The sequence below is a fragment of the Physeter macrocephalus genome, chromosome 10, assembly GCF_002837175.3.
Source record: "Physeter macrocephalus isolate SW-GA chromosome 10, ASM283717v5, whole genome shotgun sequence".
Classification (NCBI taxonomy): domain Eukaryota; kingdom Metazoa; phylum Chordata; class Mammalia; order Artiodactyla; family Physeteridae; genus Physeter; species Physeter macrocephalus.
The window spans coordinates 46,717,627-46,729,646 of NC_041223.1; the positions used below are offsets into that span (position 1 = coordinate 46,717,627).

The 12,020-nt window shown below is 34.1% G+C and overlaps 1 long non-coding RNA gene across 2 annotated transcripts in view; it reads right to left on the reverse strand.

Annotated features, from left to right (window-relative positions):
- LOC114487006 (uncharacterized) overlaps positions 1-12,020 on the reverse strand; it is a 345,568-nt gene that overhangs the window by 303,685 nt on the left and 29,863 nt on the right. For both annotated transcript variants that reach the window (XR_003681570.2, XR_008618368.1), the window contains one exon: positions 10,699-11,755. This is a non-coding gene — a long non-coding RNA (uncharacterized lncRNA). The remainder of the gene's footprint in view (positions 1-10,698; positions 11,756-12,020) is intronic.

Genomic DNA, 12,020 nt, shown 5'->3' on the forward strand with positions numbered 1-12,020 from the left:
TCACATGGCGTTCCTATATAGGCTGTATATATCTGGCATAGAAATCAAAGACTCTAGCTTAACCTACTGCTTTAGGTTGGCAGGGCATTGAGGCTAGGTGTTGATTTCCCTGTGTTGACTATGGACAGCAAAGTAATTTGCATTACAGCATTTATCAAATGTACTACAGTGGTTGGTTTACAAAGTCATCTCCCCTCCTAGACTTTTATGTATTTGAAAGTAGAACTGTCTTAGTTCTTGCTAGCATTCCCAATATCTGACACAGTGTAGGCCCTCCATATACACGTAAAATGTTTCTTCTACTGAAAGTTTTATTGAAGGGATTGCAAGGGATGCAGGAATGGGTTCCATTGTCTGGTATTCTAAGAATGACACCCAGAATAAGCCATTGTTGCAGATACAAACTTCATGTCCCTTTAATATAGAGTTGTTACTGGGAAATGACTGCCCAATGATCACATTTCCCATCTTCCTTGAGTGTAGGTAAAGCCAGGTCACTTAATAATGGCCTCACCAGTGGGATATGGTCAGAAGTTATGTGTGTCATTTCAGGGACAGGGATTTTAAGAGGAACATGTGTTTTTTCCACAATCCCTTTCTCTTTCTGCCAGTTGGACACAAAGATGATGAAGCCTAGGGGATTCCAGAGCCACAAAATGGAAGGAAAGTGTCAGCCAACCAGGAGTACTGGCGCTGAACTATTTAAAAACTATTAAAGTGTGTTAAACTATTAGGTATAAAATAAGCTACAAGGATATACTGTACAACACAGGGAATAAAGCCAATATTTTATATTAACTATAAATAGAGTATAACCTTTAAAAATTGTGACTCACTGTATTATACACCTGTAACATATAATATTGTACAGCAACTAAACTTCAATTAAAATTTTTTTAAATAATAAATTTTTTAAAAAACATAAAAAATAAAGTGTCAAAGCAGTGACATTTTAGGCTTTGTTACAATAATTGAATCACTCTAATAAAATAGCCAACTTTGCCTATGGACTTAAAATCAGCATCACAACTGGGAAGTTGAAGAATCAAGAGATTCTCTGGAATCATTTACATCCAAGGATTTAGAAGCTACTGCTATCACTAACTTGCCCCAAGATACCCATGAAGCAAGCAAGTGGACCCTGGAATGCAACTGTAGCAAAAAAAAAAAAAAATCATCTCTACAGCTGTGTTTGCTAGTGGCAACAGCAAGAATGTTTACAAGGCAGAAAGCTGCTGCCCAACCTAACCCCTACAAAACTCACAAGAAGCATCTAACTGCCAAAACCAATTTACATCCGAAATATTTTTCTACAAGAGCATCTAGAAAATATACGTTTTTATCTTTCTGGCTTCTGCAGTACAGTAAAGCACACCGGAAGGAGGTGAGATCAGCTGCTGAGTGACAATCCACCACAACCACCACTGCACTATGACTTCAATGTTTTTGCATAGAAAACACACACATATGTACATGTAGGTCTAGAAGAAAATGCACTAAAATATTAAGAATAGCTTCCACTGAAATGGGAGAATATGGGCAAATTTCACTTTCTTTTTCATATTTTCCAAATTTTCTACAATGAGCATTGTATTACTTTTATCATGAAAGCATAGGAACATTTTTTAAAGTATAGTATACTGTTGTTGATAATAATAAGTATATTATTGTTAATAATGATATAGCAACTTAATAATTCATCTCTTTTTATTTTTTGAAATTTACTATAATTCCTTTCTTTACTTCTACCACCCACAATTAGCCTCATAAAAGGCCCAGAAAAGTATAAAAAGAAAAGGATTGCTGATAAATGTTAATCAATGCACACATTATTTCTCTTTTGCTCCTATGACAGACTGTCTGTGTTTGCTTTCATAACTAAATTGGAAATTACCTTAAATACAGGGACCATTTTTTTGCACAGAAATAATCAAGTTAAGAAATGGATTATTGATTAAGCTAAGTAGATTTCCCCATGATTAGTAAAGATATGAAAAGAATTTGTCAACAAAGTTTATACAAAAAAAAAGTACAGACTTAAGAAAATATGTTATTCTGGTAACAGGTATAGGAACAAAAAGAAACAGATGAACCAAAAAATCATATGACCATACGTGTGTATATATCTCATTCACCTTAGGAAAGGGAATGGTTTAACAGAAAATTCCAAAGAGGTAGTAGTCTTATTGTTTTCTATTCAGTGGGCCAGATGGCAAAAACATAAAAAATGAACAGTTGATGATTAAGTGTGGGCAATTCTAGAGTCTCAACTCAGTGAAGAGAATTGTGGTTTCTCAAGCAACATTCAGAATCCATTTTTCTGCCATCATTTGTCTCTACTGCATATCGAATATTCTATCTTTCTAGACAGCCACTATGATAAAATGTAAGTGAAGAACCACCAGTGATGTTATAAATGAAGTACTTAGAAGCTTGCAGTAATAGGAGATATTAATAATAACCTTAATGAAAATTTGTAGCAACTCAATTTATCATTCGAAAAAACTAGTGACAAATGGTATTTTGTGCTGTTGTCCAGAGCTCAGAAAAAAAAACCCGTTAATGAAAAATGTGTAAGCGCAAAGCTGCAATACTGTAATCTCCACTGAGTTGTATGAGTATTCTGTAAATTACCTTTCAGTGTTCCTAACCATTAATATTTCCTTAGACTTTTTTTCCTGTAGAAATAGACTTAGACACCTCTAAGACAATGTTTTTACCAAAACCCCTCCCAACCTGCCAGCAGCTACCAACAACCATGGCAGATTATATTTCCCCAAATCTCCCAGTATTCTGTATACACACTATAGACTGTATTCTATAGTGTGACTTTATCCTCCTTATCAAGCTGTGGAGTTAATTCCCCTCCCCTGGAATCTGGAAGGGCAGTGCCTGCTTCATCCAATATACTATGCATACTACAGAAGAAGTGACCCTATGTGGCTTCCTCAGCTAGGTTATTAAAAAAAAAAAAAATCCACTTCTGCTTTGTCTCTTGGAATGCCTGCCTTATGGATACTCCTTGGGACCTTCATGCTGGGAACCCAGGTGCCGTGAGTAGAGAGGTCCAAGCCAAGGTGAGACAGCTTTTGGTATGATGGGTGATACTCCCAGCTGAGCCAGGTCTTAATTAGCTGAACTGGGCTCTCATCTTACACTATACAGAAAAACCAACTCAAGATGAATTAAAGACTGAAAAGTAAGGCCTGAAACCATAAAACTTTGAGAAGAAAGCTTAGAGGAAAATTTCCTTGACCTTGGCTTTGGCAATGATTTTTAGGATATGCTACCAAAAGCTCAGGCAACAAAAGTAAAATTAAACAAGTGGGACTACATCAAACAGAAAAGCTTCTGCACAGCAAAGGTAACAATCAACAAAATAAAAAGGCAACCTATGGAATGGGAGGAAATATTTGCAAACCATACATTGGATAAGGGGTTTATATTCAAAATATATATGGAACTCATACAACTCAAGATCAAAAACAAACAAGAACAAAAAACAAAGAATAATGATTTAAAAATAGGCAAAGGACCTGAATACGCATTTTTCCAAAGAAGAAATACAACTGACCAAAGACTTCCTCGCTAGGTTATTAAAAAAAAAAAAAATCCACTTCTGCTTTGTCTCTTGGAATGCCTGCCTTATGGATACTCCTTGGGACCTTCATGCTGGGAACCCAGGTGCCGTGAGTAGAGAGGTCCAAGCCAAGGTGAGACAGCTTTTGGTATGATGGGTGATACTCCCAGCTGAGCCAGGTCTTAATTAGCTGAACTGGGCTCTCATCTTACACTATACAGAAAAACCAACTCAAGATGAATTAAAGACTGAAAAGTAAGGCCTGAAACCATAAAACTTTGAGAAGAAAGCTTAGAGGAAAATTTCCTTGACCTTGGCTTTGGCAATGATTTTTAGGATATGCTACCAAAAGCTCAGGCAACAAAAGTAAAATTAAACAAGTGGGACTACATCAAACAGAAAAGCTTCTGCACAGCAAAGGTAACAATCAACAAAATAAAAAGGCAACCTATGGAATGGGAGGAAATATTTGCAAACCATACATTGGATAAGGGGTTTATATTCAAAATATATATGGAACTCATACAACTCAAGATCAAAAACAAACAAGAACAAAAAACAAAGAATAATGATTTAAAAATAGGCAAAGGACCTGAATACGCATTTTTCCAAAGAAGAAATACAACTGACCAAAGATACGTGAAAAGGTACTCATCATTAATCCTCAGGGAAATGCAAATCAAAACCACAATAAGATATCACTTTGCATCTGTTAGGATGTCTATTACAAAAATAAATAAATAAATATAACAAGCGTGACCGAGGATGTGGAGAAAAAGAACACTTGTACACTGTTAGTGGGAATGTAAACAGGTACAGCCTCAAAAAACTGAAACTATAACTCCATATGATCCAGCAATTTCTCCTTTAGGTATATAGCCAAAAGAAAAAGATCATTACCTTGAAGAAATATCTGCATTCCCATATTCATTGCAGCATTATTCACAATAGCCAAGATACAGAAAAACCTATGTATCCATCAACAGATGAATGGATAAATAAATTGTGGTATATATATACAATGGAATATCATTAGGTCTTAAAAACTGCATGACCTCACTTATATATGGAATCTAAAAAGTCAAATATATAGAAGCAGAGAATAGAATGGTGGTCACCAGGGACAGGGAGGTAAGGGGAATGAGGAGATGTTTGCCAAAAGGTACAAAGTTGCTACTATGTAGGATGAATACCTCTAGAGATCTAATGTACAGAAATGTGACTATAGTTAATAATACTGTACTGAATACCGGAAATTTGCTAAGAAAGTAGACTTCTAGTGACACACAGAAAAAGTGGGAACTCTGTGTGAGGATAAGATATGTACATTAGCTTGACTGTAGTAATCACTTCACTCTGTATTAATATATGTGTATCAAATCATGTTGTACACCTTAACGATAAACAATTTTATTTAAAAAAATAAATCAAATAAAACAACCTTATCACAAAGTCTCAAATTCTTTGGATTTTGAGTGTTCATGATTCCTTCAGCCTTGTTTCCTACCTCATTGTACTTTATGCTATCATAGCACCGGATCTCTCGCAGATCCTGAGCGGCACTCACTTTCTCTCACCAATGTTCACAACTTTGCACTTACTGCCTCTGTCTCAAACGTTCGCCTTACACTTCTCCAGTTGTCAAACATTCCTGATCCTTCAAGCAGCCACCCAAGTGGAATGTCTCTCAACTCCCTTAAGATAAATTATACCTGTATTGTCACTGAACCTGATATATGTCTTTATAACTCAAGAGTTTACCACAACGTCTAGCACATATTATGGATCCTGTGGACAGTTGTTGGGTTACTGGATAAAAAGCTGGGTGGATGAGTAGATGCATGGATGGAGAGAAGGACAGATGAGTGGACTTTGGAGGATGACGAAAAAGATAAAGAAGATATATTTTTGTATCAATGTTAAATACTGCCTAAGACTGAAAAGATTGTAGTGAAGAAAGGAATACATTGGGTAGAATAATAATAAGAGTGAAAGAAAGGTGAGAGAAAGCTTTATAGAGACAGTGAGTTCATCTGGAGTAAAGTTCTTATATAGGAAAGTAGTAAAAGATAGCTAGATACTAAAGTTGTTGAAGGAACAAGGGGAGAAAAACACTAATGTCATATTTTAAGGCATTCAGGTAGAGGTGATGGAGCTCAGTAGAAAACAAGCTATTACACTTGCAGGCAGAGAATGTTAAGAATGGAGAGGCATGAAGTGGGTTTTATTTGCTTTTAAAATTGTATGGGTTGATTTATGGTCAACTCTGTCAAAGGCATGGAAAAGTACTCCTTCCATTTTTAAATACCAATGTAAAACATTACATTATTTAATTTTGTTATAAAAATCATCAGATCCAATATGGTATCCACTTAAAATAATAATGTTATATATTTAGGCAGGACTATGGATACATTTTACAAAAATCTTTTGGCAGAATTTTATTCATAATCCATTAAGCTAGAACATTATTTTGAAACACAAGATAAGACAAAGTTTCAAATAAAGGTCTAAGAGGTTGCTTGCAAACAACTAGAAAAGGAACCAAATATAAAGAACTTTGAGAATCCTTCATGCTCACCTTTCACTTAGGGGATGAATCTACTCAATTCTGAAGGCTAAATTGTTTTATTCCTTTGAATAGTGCAGTATGTTTTTGAAGTTAGGCAACAGGGAAGCTGTTAAAGTGACAAAAACAAAAATGGCAAATTCAAAGTTTTCCAGAGCCATAAGGAAGATAAATGAGAATGGGATTGTTACTACACATTCAAGGAGCAGGGAGTAGTAGTATAATGAGACAAATTAAATAAATTCAAGAACTTTGGAGGCAAGGTAGTGATAAAAGTTATCTAAGAATTTCATAAATATTTAAAAATTGTGGCAGATTATCACATTTCAATATAATAGCAATGGCCTAATTTATAGGATGTCTGTAGAAAGGGAGAAGGTCTTAGTGGAAAAAGTAAAAGCATTGAAATAAAAAAACTCCAAGTCTCAGTGTTCTCACCTGTAAAATGAGTAAAATAAAGTGTACGTTGCATAAACAATTGTGAGGAACGAGAAAAAATATATATTTGGTGCAAAATAATCATTTGATAAGTAATCCTTATTGCTGCTAATATTATCAGAGTTTGATGTACAAATAAGAGGAATTTAAAATTAGAAAAGAAAAAAATGGTAGGAATTATGGAGAGTCATAGAAAAAGCATCAGATGATCAAAGCATCAGATGATCAAGTCTTATGCTGGTAGAATAAGGAGGAAATAGTCACAAAGGATCCCTCTTGAATGACTGGATGTACACATTTTCTCTGGTCTTTTCTCAGAGAAAAGTTAGTCTACAGCAAATTAACAACGGGTGGCATTACTGACTCCTCAACACTACAAGGTGCAGGTAGTTGACACTGAAAGAGGGACAGCCTCATGTATATACTGAGCCTGATTCCAGGACAGCAAATACATTAAATATAAGGGAAGGTGATGATTTCAGCAGGTTTTGTCTTAAAGACAGGAGTGTCAACTTACAATATTTCCAGGAAGAGATTTATGTTTTAAATGCGTTGGCTCTTTAAAATGTTTTTTTAATTATTATTAGAGCTGCAACATACACGCACACAAAACAAAAAGCTTTGACCTATATAGACAAAAAATGAACTCTAAGCCTCACAACTCAAACAAAAATTAACTCAAAATGGATCAATTTAAAATATAAAACTATAAAACTTTTAGAAAAAAGTCAGAAATTTTTCAGGATTTAGGGCTAGGCAAGGAGTTCTTAGACTTGATACCAAAACTTGATCCATGAAAGGAAAAATTGATAAATTAGACTTCATCAAAAGTTAAAACTTTTCCTCTCAGAAATACATCGTTAAAAGGATGAAAAGACAAGCAACAGACTGGAAGAAAATATTTGCAAAACACATATCCAACAAAAGACTAGTATCTAGTCCTAGTATCTAGAACTCTAAAACTCACAGAATAAAAAACAATCTAATTATAAAATGGTCAAAAGATATAAACAGACATTTCACCAAAGAGGATACATAGATAGCAAGTAAGCACATGAAAAGATATTCAGCATCATTATTAGGCAAAGGCAAATTAAAGCCCCAATGTAATATCTCTCACATGCATCATAATGGCTAAAATAGTGATGACACCAAATGCAGGAGAGGATGCTGAGAAACTGGATCACTCCTATGTTGTCTATGCGAATGTAAAAGAGTAAAGCCACTCTGGACAATAGTTTGGCAGTTTCTTATAACTGACGTACGATTATCATACTACCCAGCAGTAAGTTCTTGGGCATTTATCCTAGAGAAATGAAAACTTATGTTCATGTAAAAAACCGTACATGGAAGTTCATAGCAGCTTTACTCGTAACAGCTAAAAACTGGAACCACCCCAAGATGCCCTTAAATAGATGAATGGTTAAACAAAGTGTGGTACCTCCATACCATGGAACACTGCTCAGTAATAAAAAGAAATGGACTATTGAGGCATACAACAACTTGGATCAATCTTCCGGAAATTATGCTAAGTGAAAAAAGTCAATCCCAAGAGGTTACATATAATATGATTCCATTTATATGACATTTTTGAAGTGACAAATTATATAACTGAAGAACAGATTAGTGGTAACTAGGGGTAGTGGGTGCAGGAGGGAGAGGTCACCATAGATTAGGAATGGATTGAAGGGGGTGGAGGAGGGAGGGGGAGGGATGCAGTCATCAAAGGACACCAACTAGAGATTCTTGTGGTGACGGAATTATTTGGTAACCTGAAGATGGTGGATATACAAACTCATATATGTGATAAAATTGCATGGAACTTAAATACACACACAAGTATAATCAGGGAAATCTGATTAACATTAATAAATTATAGTTTTGCAGGATTTTACCATTGGAGATACTGGGTAGAGAGTACACAGGACCTCTCTGCATTAGGTCTTACAACTGTATGTAAATATAAAATTATCTCAAAATAAAAAATTTTAATTTTTTTAAGAAAGCTTTGACCTGTGAATTTAATGAATGCCCTTAGTTATTAGGTTATAAGATAAAAAGAAAAACATTACTCTAAACAACTTAAAAATTTTAATATCTGGTATATCATTGTGTAAGAAAAAAACTCATGTAATTTTCTTCCTCAAGATAATTCTGGACTAATTAACTAATTTAATAACTTTCAGAACAGATTTATCATAACTGATTTAATAGAAAGTGTTCTATATCTTCTTCCTGATTTTACCACCATGTAAAAATAATGCTAGCACAACATTCTAGTATATGCAAGACTTGGATTTATTTTCTAAAGAATAGACTATTGTGAATTTCCCAAACTACTTCTACTGGTTTGGTGCGTCAGATAAACTAATACCACTTAGAAAACCACAAAATTTTGTTTTCAACTGAATTAATTACTAGTAAGTAATGGTTTAAAAGAGATCAATGCATATGATACTACAAATCATAAGGATTTCATGTTAGCCTAAATTATAATTTCCATGTCTTTAATTTTAAGGTCCTAAACTAACCTTAATTTGAGTCAGTTAATAGTCTTTATATAGGAACAGCTTAATTTTAAAATACCTGGGCTCTTATTTACTATGTTACAGAGTAGTCATCAGTTAACACTTTAAAAAGGCAAACGAATCTTAGTTATATTAAAGTTCATGTTCATTTTTAAGAAATGTAAAAATATGGGATGTAAGGTATGTAAACAAAATAATGAATATATATTGGTTTATTATGAGGTATAAGAGAATAATTTAGTCTAAAGGAAAAATATGCCAGAATGTAAAAGCATATAATGAAGTACAAATCTGATGGTTTGTACCATAAATGTAGGTCTGAGAAATGAACCTCATTTGCTTGGGTTTATAATATTTAGAAATAATGAGCTTGAATAATAGTTAGAAATAAAAAGCTTGAAAAGAACTATGAAATGAGCTTGCCAAAGTTGGATAAATTTGATGACTTTATTTATGAGAGAAAAAAATTCATGAATCCTTTATTGTATATCATCATATAGATGATAATCCAAAAAGGTAAAAGTAAAATCTGTGCTTTCTTTGTTAAAAGGGCCAAGTTATACCCTGCGCAAATAAAGTCCCTTTTTATCATCAAAATAATTCTGTGGTTTTTGGCATATTCTAATCATTTCAACTAAAGTTTCTTATTCTTTGAAAACGTTTAATTCATAATTTTTATTTATTGCTGTTTTAAAAATTACCTAATAATTATTGTATTTAGTTACTTGTGATATATATCCATATTTTATCTCTTCTGATGACTCTTCTTGCCTTGTCTTTTGCAAATTCAAGTTCCAATTTCAAAATAATAAAATTATTAAGACTTCTTTTACATGTAAATTATGTTTAAGTGTCCTAAATGACTAGCTAGCTAGCTACCTAGCTAGATACTAGAGATGTATTAGATAGATACAGAGATGTATTCCTTCATTTTTAAAAGAAAGCATATTAAAAAATAATTAGCTATATTTGACACTACCCAGATGTTTGATCAGTGCAATACTCTTTTTTTTTTTTTTTTTTTAGTGCAATACTCTTAGAGCTATTTTGTTTATTTTTATTTTCAAACGGAAAAACAAAAAAATCAGGCTTCTTAGGTGAATTTTATATAGATAAAGGGTATTAATATATTTCAGTTTTTGCAGGTATTTTCCAATTAAAAATAAACATAATCATGCTCAAAGGCTGACAAAGTTACTGTCAGCAATTTGTTTTTCATATACTTTCTTCAGATTTACCTCATCTATTTTGATGCTCTGTTAGGCATATACATATTGAGAACTGTTATGTCTTCCTGGAGAATTGATCCCTTTATCATTATGCAATTCTCCTCTTCATCCCTGATAACAATCCTGCTTTGAAGTCCACTCTTTCTAAATATACCTACTCCTGCTTTCTTTTGATTAGTATTAGCATGGTGTATCTTTCTCCAACCTTTGGCATACTCTAATCATGTCTCTTGTATCATGGCCATCATTCATTTCATTTACACATAAGCATACATAATCGAATACATTGTTGGTATTACTATTCTGAACAAACTTATCAGATCAACTAAGAAAAATAAAAAGTTTTTATTTTACCTTCATTTATTCCTTCTTTGATGCTCTTCCTTACTTTATGTGGATCCCAGTTTTTGACTTATTTTCCTTTTCTCTAAAGAACTTCCTTTAACATTCTTGCAAGGCAAGGCCCACTAGGAACAAACTCCCTCGATTTTTGTTTGTCCGAGGAAGTCTTTACTTTTCCTTCACTTTTGAAGGAAAATTTCTCAAGGTACAGAACTGTAGGTAAGTGGCTTTTTTTCTTTCATCAGATTAAATGTTTCACTCCACTTCTCTTCTTGGCTTGCATGGTTTATGAGAAGTTAGATGTAATTCTTACCCTTGCTCCTCTATAGGTAAGGTATATTTTACCTTTGGCTTGTTTCAGAATTTTTTTCTTTGACTTTGGCATATCATATTCAAAATACAGAAAGCCAAGTTGTAATTTTTTTGGCATTTTTCCTGTTTGGTGTTCTGAGTTTTCTGGATCTGTAATTTGGTATCTGACATCAATTTGGGGGAAATTCTCAGTTATTATTATTTTAAATATTTCTTCTCTTCCTTTTTTTTCCTTCTCCTTTTGTTATTCCCATTACACATACGTTACACCTTTTGTAACTGTCCCACAGTTCCGATTTTTTCGGTCTTCGTTCACTTTTCATTTCTGGTGGGTTCTACTGAAATATCCTCAAGCTCAGAGATCCTTTCCTCAATGTCCAATTGCTGAACATTTCAGATAACCTGGACTTCCTGCAAAAATAAGTCTGTCCCTCATCTTTTCTATGCAGATATTGAAGCTGTGTCTTGACCTTTGTGAATATAAAAGTCATGTCACAAAGTTGCTGCTTTCCGCATTGAACAGATTGATCTGAACTCAGAAACATTCCTAATTTCACAGGGTATTTTCTTTTTAAATGCTCCGCATTGTGTTATTTGGAGAAATAGGTCTTTGTTTCTTTGTAGGTCTTTGTTTCTTTTTCTAGATGTTTATAACTTTGAGTTTTCCTTTGACAAACCCTATGTTGGTAGAGAGCCAGGCAAACAACTACACACGTGTTTATTGCCACAAATTGAGCCACTATTGCTGGAGAACAATCTGAAAATACACAATAAACAGTAAAATTAGTAAAAAAAAAAAAAAAAAAAAAAAAAAAAAAAATTAAGTGCAGTATGAAATTAGATGCCAAATAAGTAGTTTCAAAAGTAAATGCAGGGCATCCCTGGTGGCGCAGTGGTTGCGCGTCCGCCTGCCGATGCAGGGGAACCGGGTTCGCGCCCCGGTCTGGGAGGATCCCACATGCCGCGGAGCGGCTGGGCCTGTGAGCCATGGCCGCTGAGCCTGCGCGTCCGGAGCCTGTGTT